Source organism: Eumetopias jubatus, unplaced genomic scaffold (assembly GCF_037043125.1).
Source record: "Eumetopias jubatus isolate StellerSeaLion01/CBP00866 unplaced genomic scaffold, mEumJub1_p1.0 scaffold_6, whole genome shotgun sequence".
Lineage (NCBI taxonomy): Eukaryota > Metazoa > Chordata > Mammalia > Carnivora > Otariidae > Eumetopias > Eumetopias jubatus.
In genome coordinates this window covers 146,798,218-146,813,618 of record NW_028274812.1, presented here as the reverse complement: position 1 = coordinate 146,813,618, position 15,401 = coordinate 146,798,218, and the positions used below count along the sequence as shown (strand labels likewise).

The 15,401-nt window shown below is 44.3% G+C and overlaps 7 non-coding genes across 7 annotated transcripts; 4 read left to right on the top strand and 3 right to left on the bottom strand.

Moving 5' to 3' along the window:
* Nucleotides 1-2,122: 2,122 nt before the first annotated feature.
* TRNAI-AAU (transfer RNA isoleucine (anticodon AAU)) lies at nt 2,123-2,196 on the bottom strand. Its single transcript has one exon. It is a non-coding gene; the product is annotated as a tRNA-Ile (tRNA).
* A 2,232-nt stretch (nt 2,197-4,428) lies between these two features.
* TRNAT-AGU (transfer RNA threonine (anticodon AGU)) lies at nt 4,429-4,502 on the top strand. Its single transcript has one exon. It is a non-coding gene; the product is annotated as a tRNA-Thr (tRNA).
* A 3,414-nt stretch (nt 4,503-7,916) lies between these two features.
* Nucleotides 7,917-7,989, top strand: TRNAV-AAC (transfer RNA valine (anticodon AAC)). The gene has a single exon. It is a non-coding gene; the product is annotated as a tRNA-Val (tRNA).
* Nucleotides 7,990-9,523: 1,534 nt separating this feature from the next.
* On the top strand, nt 9,524-9,605 carry TRNAS-CGA (transfer RNA serine (anticodon CGA)). Its single transcript has one exon. It is a non-coding gene; the product is annotated as a tRNA-Ser (tRNA).
* A 1,166-nt stretch (nt 9,606-10,771) lies between these two features.
* Nucleotides 10,772-10,844, top strand: TRNAR-ACG (transfer RNA arginine (anticodon ACG)). The gene has a single exon. It is a non-coding gene; the product is annotated as a tRNA-Arg (tRNA).
* Nucleotides 10,845-12,308: 1,464 nt separating this feature from the next.
* TRNAI-AAU (transfer RNA isoleucine (anticodon AAU)) lies at nt 12,309-12,382 on the bottom strand. The gene has a single exon. It is a non-coding gene; the product is annotated as a tRNA-Ile (tRNA).
* Nucleotides 12,383-14,768: 2,386 nt separating this feature from the next.
* Nucleotides 14,769-14,841, bottom strand: TRNAF-GAA (transfer RNA phenylalanine (anticodon GAA)). The gene has a single exon. It is a non-coding gene; the product is annotated as a tRNA-Phe (tRNA).
* Nucleotides 14,842-15,401: the final 560 nt, after the last annotated feature.

Sequence of the window (15,401 nt, the reverse complement as noted above, 5' to 3'; positions counted from 1 at the left end):
TATAAATGGGTTCTATAATATATTACAATTATATGCAGATATTATAATAATCTGTATAATAAAAGAATATATTACAAAAAGCATATATATATAGATTACACGTATACTCTTTTAAAAACAAGCCTTTGAACATATATGTCTCTCAAGTTCTTTGAATCTATAGTTTTTCTCTCTCTCCTTTTATTTGTAGAAGAAACTTGAGGTTTTCCACAGTCTGGATTTTGTTTCCTGGGGATTTTTAAGAAGGCACACAGCAGAAAACCAGTCTCTCACTCCAGTGGAGAGGAGCAAAAATAGTCTTTCCTTCTGCCCTTCTAAGTTCTCGATGTGAGCCCCCATAACAAAAGACAAATTAACCGAAAACACACAACTTTATTTAATGTGTTTTATGTAACACGGGATCCCTCCATAAGGAAATGACCCAAAGAAGCGGATAGAGTTGCATGTGCATATACTGAATTGGACAAAGGGCAGTAAAATCAGGAAAATGTGATAAGGCAATGGGGCTGGGGCTAGGATAATTAATTGGGTGAAGTGACTAGGAAGATTGGGGTTAATTTAATAAGATTTCCCTGAGCCTCAACTTTCTATCCTTGAGAATTAGAATGTGACTCTTCTCCTGGTATAAAGAAGACATCTTTCACATGGGAATTTTATCTCCTACTTTTAAGAATAAGTAGAAAGTTTGGAGTGGTTTTCTTGTATTTAATGCTTTTCAAAAGCCCTTGGCTCAAAGTGATCATTGTGTCAAAGTGTCATATTTTGGGCTGGCATATTCTGCCACCCTTCACCAGCTTCTTCCTTATTTCCTAATGACAAAGCCCACAAATCAGCCAACCTATCTCACAAAAGCAGAATTTTCAGCTGGACTGCCTGAAGCTAGAGATCGTTCTGAGAGTAAAATGGGCATGGGAGGCCAGAGCACCAGACCCTTTTCCTTGACAGCCTCCTTCAGCCACACGGGTCATCTATCTCTACAGTACTGTGTTCACTTGGTTTTAGGGCTTTGCAGTTGCTATACTAATGCAGAGGAAGAATTTTCTCTACCCTTCAAGTTTCTTCTAGCTGGTCTAAGAATTAAATTTATGTGAGACTGATTAACAGGAGGAAAAAACCCAAACTTTCATTATGTACACATGGGGGGGTCAATAATGAGCAAAAATAAAAGCTTCCTTCCACAAGCAAATAAATATTTGTTAAAATTGTACATAATTTCTTTTGATGATTGAGCACTTTGGGAGTGCATATTCAAGCCTCTAAATGTGATATGGCTTAAGAAAGAAACTGCTTTGTTCACATTAGAGAAAATTAAGGATATAATTTCCACTACCTCCTTCCCTGAGTTGGAAAAGCCTACATTTTGTACAATGTTGAGAGGTTTCCAGATTCAACTTCTGGCTGGCAGGACCAACTCATTTGAAAATAAGCTTTAATTTTGGCGGCGTACAAAGTAGAAAGTGCAATTAGAAATACTCAAGATATACTAAGAAAAAAGTGCAAATGCAAAACAATGAGTAAATGATTATCTTTTGTGTGAAAAAGAAGAAAAATAATAATCAATATAAATATTTACGTATACATGCCCAAGGAAAACCAGTAAGGATAAAATGAAAAGTTATGGACAGAGTTTACCTAGAAAGTGATTTTGAGATGTGGGCTAAGAATAAGGGTGAAAAGGAAACATCTCTTTATCTTTTTAAAGTTTCTTTTTGAAACACAAGGATGTTGGTCATTCTTACTATTAAAGTTTTGGGAGATTTTTGTTTCTCATTTTTTAGCTTTTTTTCTTTAAACTGAACTGGGAAATGCAGAACGACCCAGAAGGAGTGATATAAAGGGTGATTCCACAACTGGTTAATTCAGGGATTCCCCGCCCCCACCCGCCTCCAAAAACAGTTTCTTCACAGGAAAGCAAAGTAAGGCCACCGCCGTCTGTTGTCCCCGGTCTTTGCTGCCAAGGGGGAACTGCTCGACATATGCAGGAGCGCCTGGAACCGAGGCTAGTACCCAGCTCTATCTGAGGACCAGACATCGCAGCAAACTGGCTCACAGATGTGTTTACTTCGTAAAGCTAAGAGTCCGCCATTACTCCCCTCGCGTAGCGCAAAAGCGCCGCACCGCTTGGCCCGTACGGGGGTCGAACCCGCGACCTTGGCGTTATTAGCACCACGCTCTAACCAACTGAGCTAACCGGCCCGGATGTCTAGCGCCTCCTCTAAACAACACTGAGACAGCTTGCTTGCTTGCTTGCTTGCTTGCTTGCTTGCTTGCTTGCTTGCTCGCTCGCTCTCTTTCTTTCTTTACTTACTTACTTACTTTAAGATGTTACTTATTTGACAGAGCAAGAGGGGACACAAGCAGGCGGAGTGGGAGAGCGAGAAGCAGGCTTCCCGCCGAGCAGGGAGCCCGACGCGGGGCTGAAACAGCATTCCTATCTTGAGGTTTATCTTGAGAAAAAGAGAGCATTGCTCCCACTCTTTGCGTCCTTCCCCTCTCGAGGGGCCGAGGGGGGAGAAGGGAGGGGAAAATTCCATATTCCGCTTCAAGGCATCACGCTTCTTCCAGGAAAACCTGAGAAGATTCAGGCCAACGTCCGGCAGCGGGACCAAGTGGCTCCCGGCTCCTGCGGCCTGTTCGCAGCAGGCCAGCTCCGCCCGGACCCCGGGGACCCGGGACCCGCAGCCCCCGCCGCCCCCCTAGTCCGCCCCGAGGGTCGCCGTTTGGAGCTGCAGTGCGGCTCACCGGACGCGCGGTGGCGCCCGAGTGCGGGGCTGGCGTAGGCGCGGGCACCGGAACCGGGGTCGTCTCCGAAGAGCTTCTGACCCCGCCGGGACCCACCCAAACCAGGACGAGGGCTGTGGGAGGCAGGGCGTGTCCAGAATCAGGGCCGTTATCTGGCCTGGGAGAAACGCCGGGACTGACCCGGGTCGGGAGGCTCGGGAGGACGGCGGGAAACCTCCTCGGAGGTGTGCCCTCTCCAACCGACGCCCTACGCACCTGCCGGCAGGTGCGCGCCCAGGGAGCGGCCGACGGAGCCGCCGGGTCCTCTCATCCTCTGCTCTCGCTGCCCCGTTCGGCTTCTCCTCTTCCCACCATGGCTCCTTCTGAGCTAGGGGTACTAGTATTTTCAGAAGCTTATCGGTCTGTGTACATTCTAAAAACCTTTGCCCTCCATTTGTAAGAACATACGTGCACATCTGTGTATTATATGGTCTTCTTCTGGATACGCACTATAGTCTGTAAGATGTTTAGTACTTGATATTCTCGTTTTTTACCAGAAATGAGAATCATATTCTTTGACTAGCTAAATTTCCCATTTAGTTTCTAACCTCCCATTCCAGGTACTTGCTTCTAATATCATAAATTATTCTTCTGGTCCTTGAGCACGTTTTAACTAACTTTATACACCTTTTGAACCAATTAGTAGATATCTTCATTTTTTTTTTTTTTTTGCTCTGTGGCAACAGTTCTGTAAGTTTGTAGGGTAGAATATTAATATTGCTACCATTCTTGTTGTACCAGGGCACTTGCTGTGGTAAATGATTTCTGAGTCTGGGCCACATTCAGACTTACTTTGACCTCTAGAGCTCGAAGGAGGCATCAGTCACTTGCCTTTGGTCAGGTTGTGTGCAGTTTTATTGGGAATGCTCTTAGAATCAGCAAATAAGAGAGGGTAAGGGAAGCGGGGTCGGGAAGAGGCAGAAGTTGAGCTTGATGTAGTTTAACAGAGGCCTCACTGTTCTCTCAGGGGTCTTTGATCATGGAATGGCCCTTCAAAAATGTCCTGCGTTGAGTCCAACAGGAGGAGGGGAGGCCTTTATACTCTTACATCAACCAGTCTTGGATGTGAGCACCCCCAATGGTGGGTGTAAATCTGAGCAAGGTGCGTCTTCTGTTGAGGACAGTTCCCAGAGACCAACCCAGTTGTGAGCCATCGGCAGTCAACATTTCTGGAGTTGAGAAATGAGTGCCACCATCCTTAAGCACCATCTGACAGGTGCAAACGTATCCTCACAGTTCTTTTGGCAACAGTGTGTCAGACACCTGTTGATTTTGACCAGTAGCATGTACTTTTCCACACTAATAGAGGAGCGCACAGGTGTGGTTAAAACAAAATGGTGGTTAGTATAAAGTCCATTCATTTTTCCTTTTGGGTTCAACAAAGGGCTCTGTCCCTGCCACCAGAGTTTATAGTCTAGTGAATCTAGGAGTGTCCACACTGAAACACTGATCCAAGAAGAGACAGTCATCTCAATCCAGTCCCTATGTTCATCCTTCCAAAAGAACATTCTTCTTTGGTTTTGACTGAGACAATGTCTATTCTTTTTTGTTTTTGAAACATCTGGTAAACTAGTTACTAAGTTCGTTACAGTTGAGGTGTGTGAAATCATACTCAAATAAGATGCAGTTAGAGGGGTTACTGTATGTGGCTCCGTGGCTTAGCTGGTTAAAGCGCCTGTCTAGTAAACAGGAGATCCTGGGTTCGAATCCCAGCGGGGCCTGTTCTCCTGCTTTCTTCCTGGCTTTTGTGATTTAACCTCCTATGTTTTCTCTACGTGAGTAGGAACCAACTTGAATTTACTTTGGATGAATCTTGTAATACTCAGGCCCTTGAGAAGCATTCCCAACACATATATCAAGAGTAATTTAAGGACTCGGAATATTTGTTCTAGTCATGATATTTGCAGTAAGTGAGTAGCCTAGATGAGGTTTGCCCCTTTGTCCTACCATTTGAGATCAAGTGACGGAGACTCAACCACTTTAAGAACATGCCCTTCCAGATATTCTTTGTATTACTAAGAAAGGATTAATTTCTTGTCGATTGCTGAGCATCTGGGAATGCAAAGATGTTAGAGGACTATTTTTTAAAACTCCTTAAAGTGAATTTGAATCTAACAGATGACATCATGTAACTCCGGAAGCACTGAGTGGTTAACAGTACTAAATGATAAAAGGTGGCTACTCTGTAAGACAGTTTTAACCATGTCCTGGACATTCACAATTGTGTCTTTGCTGAAGGGAGTTTTCTGTAATGGAAATACTATCTCTTTCCTGACACAACTTATTCTTTATTCAAACCACCTCCCCTATTAAATGTTCCCTGGCTTGGGATCCTCAGACAGACAGCTCCTCTTTTGTGCTATTAGAGTAGGCGTGCTGTTGTTTTGACCAGCTGTGTGGTTCTTTCTTCTTCATGTCTCGCTATTCATTGGTGAAGTTGGGCATTGGATAGTTTGATGAATTCACCTGAATGAAATGTCCGTTAAAAAGTGAAAGGCGGGGGGGGGATGGGTTAGCCTGGTGATGGGTATTAAAGAGGGCACGTTCTGCGTGGAGCACTGGGTGTTATGCACAAACAATGAATCATGGAACACTACATCCAGAACTAATGATGTAATGTATGGTGATTAACATAACAATAAAAAATTTTTTTAAAAAGTGAAACGTAAAGCATGGCCATGATGAGAAATGTCAGGGAAAGGGAAATGGTTAGGAAGTACGTCCACTTGGACATACTTGTCTAACCAGGCAACTTTAGGTTTGAAACAAATGTGATAATGACCACACTGTGGATAACTACTTCTGGAAATCATTACTCTGCAGACTCAGCTGAGATCTTCTGGATTCATCTGTCCCTGTTACCTGTTATCACAGTTTCTTCTCTGTACTGGGATTGTTTAATGCTGAATCTGTGTCTACAATTCCACATACACAGCACATCAAACTTAGGAGTGTCAAACACTCTTAGATCGTTAAGTTTTAAGTTCTTGAGTCTTGTACCTACACCATGATTGCAACTGGAAGAATCTCAAACATCTTGGTGCTTTCCAGGGCTGATGTTCACATCCTGACTCATTGCAGAGTCTCTGGAGTTGATCCTTCATCCCTCAGAATTTCTTCATCAACTCTAAATCTCTTGATTGCCTACCTGGAGCTAATCTCCCCAAATATCCACATCTAAGACAGATCTCTCCCTAGCTTCAAACTCATATTTCAATCTCCACTGGAATTTCATATAGGTACCACTAACACAGTGCACCATAAACTCAACTGACATCAATCCCATTGGAAACCTGTGGTTAACTTTGATTCCTCCCACCATCAAATCATCACAAAGTCTATTGACTTTGCCTTCAACATGAGTAAGATGTCTTTCCCTTCTGTCCTGCTATTGGTCTCTATTTGGGTCTTGAATATCTCTTCTTGACCATAATCTATAATAGCTTCCTCTTGTCTCCCCCCCCCCCCCCGTGTCTTCAAGATTGGTCATCAAAGCCATTCTTGACATGTGTATTCTACAGTAGTTAAGTGCAGTGTCTTTTAAGTGCTAACTAGGTCAAGTTGGTCAGTTACTAGCTACAGTTCAAACCCTCTACATCCTATTTATTTCCCCTTTTCTTTCAGCTTCTCATCAGCTACTCAAAGGAGTCTTTAAAATCACCAACCATAGTTGTGGTTGTTCTATTTCTTGTTTTAGTTTCCTCAGTTTTGCTTCATATAAGAATAAGTCCTCTCGGCGAATTGTTCATTTTATTGTTATTGAATGTGTCTCTTTATCTTTGGTCTTACTTTTTACCCTAGGGTCTACTCTGTCTGATATTGATATATATCCGATATCGATATAATGGTTCATGTCTTCAAGGTATATCTTCCCTCATCACTCTACTTTCAACCTGTCATCTTTATTTGTCTTATGTGTCTCTTGTAAGCAGGGTACAGGTGGCTCCTGTTTTTCTTTGTTTTGTTTTACTATTTAGCCTGCCAATCTCTGCCTTTAATTATGTGTTTATCTCATTTACATTAAATGCAATTATTTATATTTGGATTCAAGTCCATCATCAAGTTAATTGTTTTCTATTTGTCCCACTTGTTTTTTGTTTCTCTTCTTCTGCCTTTCTTTGATTTAATATTTATTATTCCATTTAATCTTTATTTAACCTAAAATGTATTCTCTTTTCCCTCCAGCTGCTTTTAAGATTTTTAAAATTTTGGTTTTCAAGCATTTCAAAATAATTTGGGTAGTTACAATTTTCTTTATGGTTAATCTGGCTGTCATTTTCCGAGTTTATTGAATCAGTGCGTTGATGTGACTTTTGTTTTTCATTGAGCTGTGTCTTTAAGATCAGTGCATTTTAATTATGTAAATTACACTTTAATTCTTTTTAAAAAAAGAAATCTTGGGGCGCCTGGGTGGCTCAGTCTTGAGCGTCTGCCTTCTGCTCCTCCCTCTCCCACTCCCTCTGCTGTGTTCCCTCTCTCACTGTCTCTCTCTCTCTGTAAAATAAATAAATATATTTATCTTATAAACAAATAATAATCTTATAAATAATTTATAAATAATCTAAAAAATTTGTCTAAAAATAAATAATAAATAAATAAAAATAAATCTTAATTTAAAAAAAGAAATCTTCACTGATGACATCTGTACTCCAAGAATTAACAGCCCAATTTCTCTCCTCATATTCAGATTTAAATATACCTTCCCCGCTTTGGAAGGCACAACCCGTATTTTCTCTCATCTGGCCCACATATTCCCTTTTAACCTAATTTATTTCCATACCCTGCTTCACATCCTTGGATATCCTCCCGCCACCAACATCATGCCCACTCCATTCAGCTCCCAATGAAAAAAGTCCCCTTTCTAACGTCTCTGCATCCTATTTCATCACACTCTTTTCATCTATGAAGTCTCCGATCTGCTGTCATTTTCTCTAGAAACCCATCAGGGCACTAGGGTGAGTTTCCAATTTTTGGGCTGTTCTAAACAGGCTTCTCTGAACATTATACTAGATATATTTGGCAAAAGCATTTCTACTGGTATATGACAGTGTTAACTTCGTAAAGGGAAATCCCTCCAGAAAAAAGACCTGGGGTATCAAGCAATATTAACTTTTACCGAAAGGTGCCCCCACGGGGTTTCCGTAGTGTAGTGGTTATCACATTCGCCTAACACGCGAAAGGTCCTCGGTTCGAAACCGGGCGGAAACAGGTACTTTTGCTTCTGAGCCTATTTCCTTTTAGACATGAACTTGTATTTTCTTTTGAGGGTCTCAGACTTAAAAACAAACGCGAGTATTTGCGACCCCGAAATATGCCACTTTAGCATAAGGATGATTTTGAGCTGAGAGCTATTAAGAAAAAGCAAACAGGAAGGGCTCTCTGTCTTTCTCTGTCTGCTTAAAAGCAGGGCATGAACGTCCCTTTGTGAAGATGCTCCCCTCCCGTCTCTCATGACGGAGGAGAACTACCCTGATCACTAGAGATGGAAAGTCAGCACCAAGATAAGTCTGCAGAAACAAATCCTGCTAAAATAATCCCTGCTTCCACTAGTTTCCCCATATAGTTACCTTCCCACAAATGTTGCCCCTAGAAGCCCAAACTTCCCTTTTCTTTGTCTACCTACTTCCCTACAATGTTGTTAAAATGGTATGAAATCTTTCAAGTCTAACTGCTTCTTTGGGTTCTCGTTTCTTTCCTGGGAAACCTTCATGCATGTAAAATTAAAATAAAAAATATCCACATCAACAAAATTTGTAAACTTTTTCTCCTGTTAACCTATCCTTTGTCAGTTGGACTCATAGGCCCCTGCTACAAACCTAACAGAATAGAGGAAAAATTCTTCCTCCTTACATATGGAAATTGTGAAGATCGGGGCTTTGGGAATTTGAAGAAAATACACACATATCCAAAAAGATGTGAAGGATGAAGCATGTAATGTGGAGCCAGGAGTAGTTGCGTTTGAACCATAATTCACAAGGTTCCACACAAAATAAATAAGGTGCATAATGTGTTAAAGGACCATGAGTGATTTGGAGAAAAATAAAGCAAAGAACGGGGAGCAGCCCTGGGATGAGGGGCGTGTAGGGCTTAGATATAATGTTCAGGCTGTGTTCCTGATAAACTGATATTTGAGAAAGCACCTGAAGTAGGTAAGGGGCTGGGTCATACTTATATCAAAGCAAGAATAGCTTAGCAAGGGGTGCAGTAGGAGCAATGAGATCTTGGGCAACTCAGTAGCCCAAGTGGGGGCTTTGGTATTTGCTCTGATGAAATGAGGCGTTGTTGAGTTTTGAGCAAAGCTGTGCTCAAAGTGTTTTGGGTTCAGAAAGATCTCTCCGGTTGCTTATCATTGAGTGTTTCATAAGGCTGGAAAGGATGGAAGAAGGGAAACCTATTAAGAGATTTTGCAATACCCCATGTCAGAGATGAAGTTGTGGTGGGCCGGGGTGATAGCAGTTAGGTGGTGAGAAGTTGTTCAGATCTAGATGCATTTTGAGGGGAGAGGAAACAAGAATCCCCTCACATATGTGGAATGAAAGAACAACTGAAGTCAAGGGCGTTGCCAAGATTTTTGCATAAATATCTGAAAAGGTGAAATTGCCATTAAGTGAAATATGGAAGCCTGGGCTTGGAGAAGGTTTTGAGAGGACACTCAGGAACCAGTCATTCTCTCTCTAATACACTACATGGTAAATGACATGTACTTGTCTTCAGTCTAATGAATGACGGCCTTAGGAAAGGGGCTGTGATGGCCGAGTGGTTAAGGCGTTGGACTCGAAATCCAATGGGGTTTCCCCGCGCAGGTTCAAATCCTGCTCACAGCGTTGTGCTTTTTGGTGTGGGGCCTATCCCCTGAAGCTTCTGCAAAATTGAACGGCTCCCCGCCCAGCACCGCAGAGACATCTCTTAAGCGGCAGTTCCAATTTATAACTCAAATCCTTTAGGAGGACAGCGCCAGCTAGTTACGAGTTCCATCATCTTCTTTTGTCGTCTGGGTGCTTGCTCCGTGTCCGCACTGTCCACACCGAGCTTCGGCTTCAGACTTGGAGCACTCAATAACACTGGCTCGTGGAGGTGAATTTGTTAAATCTGGTGAATGCCAGAGCACAGCAGCAAAGAGAACACAGGAGATGTTGAAATTTGGGGGATAGATGCCCTTTCTGATCATAGAGCCAGCAGCTTCCTTAAAGGCGTTCTCAGGCAGTAATCTTTAGTGTTTATAACTGACATCAAAGGCTGGTGAGAGCCATAAAAAATTTAGGATAATACTCCATCATATTTGCCAAGTGCTCTTTGAAGCACTTTTTACAAATAAGGAAATTGAGGCACAGAGAGGATATATTTGGACTTCTGACTTTGCCTTTTCAAGCCCATATGAAACCTCGTCCCCTCAGTGGACTAAACCTCTCTTTTATAAGCACTTTTGCATTTGCAGCTCTTTTGAAGAGCTAAGTAAAATTTAAGCCAATTTTGTATTTGTTAGTAAGTGAGTTCCTGGTTTCCAAGATTCTTTGTCAAATGCCATTCTTAAAATGTATACTTCTATTGAATTCTTGCCTCCTTATTGCATTTTGTGTTTATTGCAATTTGTGGGCAGATGAATATTGGGGGGGGCAGTAATGAAGAGCTCAAAACTAGGCACTAATATAAACTGGGTAAGGAGTGAAGAGAGAACGTGGAAACTGAGTCCATGGAGATACGTTCAAGTAAAACAACAAAACAAAAACAAAACCAACAGCTACTAAGCACCAAACAAGTTTCCAAAGCATACAGTCAGAAAATAAGTGAAGACTGACCTATTTTCAATGAAAACATTTTATGTAAATGTGCATAATGCAAACCAGTCACAAAATAAATTATGCTTTCCCAGAATTGGTACAGATTTTGTTCCTAATCCCTGCCTAAATTAAAAAAATCAACCACTGTTTGTCTGATATGAATTGTGTATGGTGATAGAAAATACAAGTATTGATAATCTTGCAAGAGGTGCGGGCCAGTGGCGCAATGGATAACGCGTCTGACTACGGATCAGAAGATTCTAGGTTCGACTCCTGGCTGGCTCGCGGAGCTCGCTTTTTCTTCACACTCTGTAGGTACTTTTTTTTTTAAACAAAATATTGAAGCAATCCTTAAAGTCTTTCGAATACACTTTCCTGGAACTGATCCTTCATTTTCGCGGATGCTCTCCCGCATCGACTGTCGGTTGAGCCTGAAAGAGATGTCAGAAGCATCAAAGGAACGATCCTCTAAGATTTTCTTCTGTCATCGCTTCCTGAACTTGAGACAGGAGATGGGCTGAAAAAGACCGTTAGAAGGAAGGCTTTTAAAATCAAAGAAGCTCTAAAGAAAAATAAACAATGACTTTTCTTCCAGTGTCTTCTCCATCGATGTTTTGTCCTCACTGGGAAGAGTCCTCACCTTAGAGGTCTCTCCTGCGCAGTTCCTTCCTCGCGTGGCTACCAAAGAGAAAGGGGACAGACATCTCCTGGGGAAATGTTGAGGCAAGGGAGGTTCGGCTGCGGGGACACGGGTGCGAGCGGCTCTTTGCCTCAGTTGAGCCCTTTAGACAGAAGTTGGCCCTGAAGACCGCGGTCGCCGCTCCCCCCACCCCACGTGTCCCCACGTGAGCGGCCGAGCATTCGTCGGGACAGAGCCCCCCCCGCCAGGGGACAGAGAATCAACAGGAAGGAATCCCTTGTTTTGCAAAGGTAAACAGCCGGGAAAAGATGAGAGTGTAAGGAAGACCTGGGAGGTGGCAGCTTTCAGGCTGCCTCTCTCGACAGACCTGCCTCCTCCCTATGCGTCGAGGCCGCGCGTAGAGGCTGGAGAGAAATCACTGCCAAGTGGGGAAAAAGTCCTCAGACCAACCCCCCAAAATCATCTTCATATGTGGACCGATTTCCGAAAGTGTAGCTTGTCTCCTTGGTGTGCATCGCAGGTGAGTTGCAGTCACCGCGTCGCTTTGGGGGCGGAGACCAAACCAGAGAAAGCAGGTGCGTAGTGTTGCACGGCGCCGGCAGGTGCATGGAGCCCAGCCCGCGCCGCGCCGCACTCGGTGCCCTGTCCTCGCAGGCACCCCGGACGGAGGGTTCTCGGTGAAAAGGAAGGACCGAGCGCGGACCCGACGGGAACACAGCGCGTGTCTCGCTGCTCTAGCCGACCGAGCCGCTGGCCACGCTGCGCATGACTGCTTTTCTCCCCTGAAACTTGAAACTTCTAGGACGCGCCCAGATAATACTGTCTCCTGAGTTTCACTGAAAACTGAGCAGGCGTATTTCAAAAACTCCTCAATTTCCCCGTTCCTAAAACACAACCGCCTGGCTCCCACGCTACTCCCTCAGGTTTCTTCAGTGAAGTCTTCCTAGCAGGTGTACGTTACTTTTTATTAAAAACAAGCAAAGCGAGACGAAAATACCCAGCCTTCTTGCTGAGAGGGGCAATGTCTGAACTCTCGATTGTAGCACTGGCGATTTCGGGTAATAGGTGGTTTGAGTTGGTCAGGCCGAAGGCCAAAAGAGGACCTTGCCTGGCCCGTACGGGGATCGAACCCGCGACCTTGGCGTTATTAGCACCACGCTCTAACCAACTGAGCTAACCGGCCACTCCTGCGGCACCTTATTTTTTTAAAAATGGTAAGTTTCTCTAAATTTTTGTTTGAAACTAAAGGGAATTTCTTCTTCCCCCTCCTTCTAAGGGGATCTTTCAACCATATTCACAGAGTGTAATGAGTCTACATGCTTTCAGTTCTTCGGATTTGGAGAAGAAAATCCACGGAGAAACTTTTGTGCAGAGGCTGAGTCTAGTCTAATTGTGGAGGGTGCGCTGTAGCCGGATTTTCAGTCGTTGGTGAAGGGAGTCCCCCCTTTATAGAAGCACGTCTGTAGCATTGGATCACAAATTGCACACTTGTCTTTCATGACTTGTAACTTAATGTCCCATTAAGTTCAGGCTGTTCCAAGGCGAGGAAACGAAGACGAGCGGTGGAGGGAAGGATCCAGGGCCCCGGGGTCGCGGAAGACCCGCAGACACCTGCACCGACGTCATCAGCCATGCGGTCGGGCGCTGGACCGCGGCCTCCGGCAGCATCGGTCACGCGCTAAGTCGGGGTGACTTGTTATCTTGTTAGGGGTGGGAGAAAGGGGCCGCGGAGGTTTGCAAAGGGCGAGGTGGTGGGGCGCCGGCTGAGCGTTCAACTTCTCACCCAACGGCACATTCTGTGCGTCACTCAGGTGGCGGGGCGCGAGCCGAGGGACCCCCGGCCCGGGCGGCGGAGGCCGGAGTCGGAGAGGTGCGCTCTGCGGTGCCCAGCGAGCCTACTGGTCCCTCACCCGGAGACAGGTGGGAGGCGTCCGTGTGTTAGTTTCCTTGTAACTTTCCAGTTTTCTTGCTGACCGACGCCTAGGCAATTTTCAGCGAATACTTTCATTTGGAGCTAAGTGAATCAACAAGTAATGACTCTGTTGATTTGAAGGCCGACGCGGGCTCCGGAGAGAAGCTTGAGCCTCCCGTGTCCACCGCTCAGGTCGAGGGCGGAGTCCCGCGATGTTCCACCTTGCCTTCTTGCAGTCTGCGGGGCTCTCGCGGGCGGCCCAGGGCTTGCGAACCTCGACCCCACACTACAGGGCGCTCTCCGACGAGGCCTGCAGGCTGCGTCCTCCTTGTCGCCGCGGCGAACTGCATTCCCAAGCGCGTCACGGACCCCGAGGTCCGCAGGCAAAGCCACCGCGACGCACCTCGCTTGCGTCCGGGCCTTGCAACCCCAAAAGGATTACTCTTGACTCCTTCCTCCTGCGAACGAACGGAGTTTTCCGGGTGGCAGACCTCCCTGACTTTTCCGATTCCGCCCTAGGGTGTCCGGGAGGCTTACTCATGCCGGGCACTCGCTCTCCTAGAAAAACCAGCACCTTCCCAGTTGGCGAAACCCAAGACATGGGTCTGTTGTCCTCACCCCCACCTTCAGCTACGTCCCGGGTAGACTGAGGGCTCCAGATCCAAGAACTATATTTTTCTGTGCCCTGCTTTTGAATGAAATATTGTGTATGAACCTTACTAATAGTGATTCGGGATCAAAAGAAGGACTCGTTAAAAGATCTGTCCTTTAACATTACACCATGGTACAGAACGAATCTCCACCGATCTTAGACTCCAACTGCCCCCAGATCCTCCTGGGAGGCCACCGGAGCGCTCCGCGCTTGTTTATCCTCCTCAAAATAGTCTATGCATAGTCAAGCATACCTTTAATACCTTCCCCTGCGTCGTTGGCAATACACAAGGGAGTATCTGCCTCAAATGTCCTGTAAGAAAACTTCAAATTATGTGTGCTATATTCCAGATTAGAGTCTATGAATTATCCAACACTGTCTCGGGAAAAATAATAAATCAATATTAAGAATCCCTATTATATTTTACGGCATATACGTATGTATATATACCATCCCATATAATCTTAATAAATACTACTAAAATTCAATTTATGCTTATACCATCATTCTTGCCTTTCTTCATAGTAAAGTGACGCACTAGGCCTGACCCCGCCGCTGAAAACCAAATGCTGTATAAGATAAGCAAAACTTTTTACAGGATTCAAAGTGCTGACAACAATGTAAGGATGGGTAAGGCCCAACAGTGAGCGAAGGCAGGAGCAGAGGTAATTAAGAATTGAAAGTGCACATACCCTGATTCTTATAGATGCACTTAATAACACCCAAGTGCTCTGAAAAAGGCACTGGGGAGGTTTCCTTTCTTTACTTCAAGGAATTGCTGGAAGGAATTAGGTGTATGGACGTAGAACTGTGTTTTGCCAAAGAATTTACAAAAGCCCTTTCCGTGATGAGGGTAAATGTCTGTAGCTCCTTTCCACATCCCTGGCACTGTGGTCTCAACCTATTTGAAGGTGAGTGACATTGGTATGGGTGGGTAGTCACTGGTTTACACAGCCAATCAGTAATGGGAAAGTCAATGACGTTTGCAAAAGAAATGGGAGACCGTGCCAAGACCCGGGATCGAACCAGGGACCTTTAGATCTTCAGTCTAACGCTCTCCCAACTGAGCTATCTCGGCCAGCCCTTAAGACGTTTTTCATCAATTTCTTTTACAACAACCGTTTCTGAACAGCTTATTTTCCTTTTTGGATGCTACATTTCAGGAAAAATAAGTAAAGTCTTCGTCTTGTTTTCTGCAAATGTAACATTGTGCCCATTTCAAAAATGATTATACCTACATAAAAATTAGACAATGGGGAAACGCACTCAAAGTTTCCTGAGTATTATAGGAAGAACGAAAAAACAGTGACAACGAAAATTTTAGGTACGGTTTCTAAGGATATGAATTAGACAACCGTTGGGGTAGTGATTCAAATCTTCCTGCTGGAAGAATTCAAGACAACACCATTTGGGATAAATTCTAGTTTGGACCGCAAATATTTTTTTATTCTTTCAGTTGTTTTTATTCCTTTCCCCTTTCATTTATTAAGGTATAAATTACATACAGTAAAGTATGCAAATCTTAAGTGCACAGCTTGATGATTTTTACAAATTTGCTTTCCTGGGTAACCACCTCAGCTCTCTCAGGATCCCTCTCCTTTGCTATCCTCCCAAAGTTAGCCACTGGTCTGAACTCTC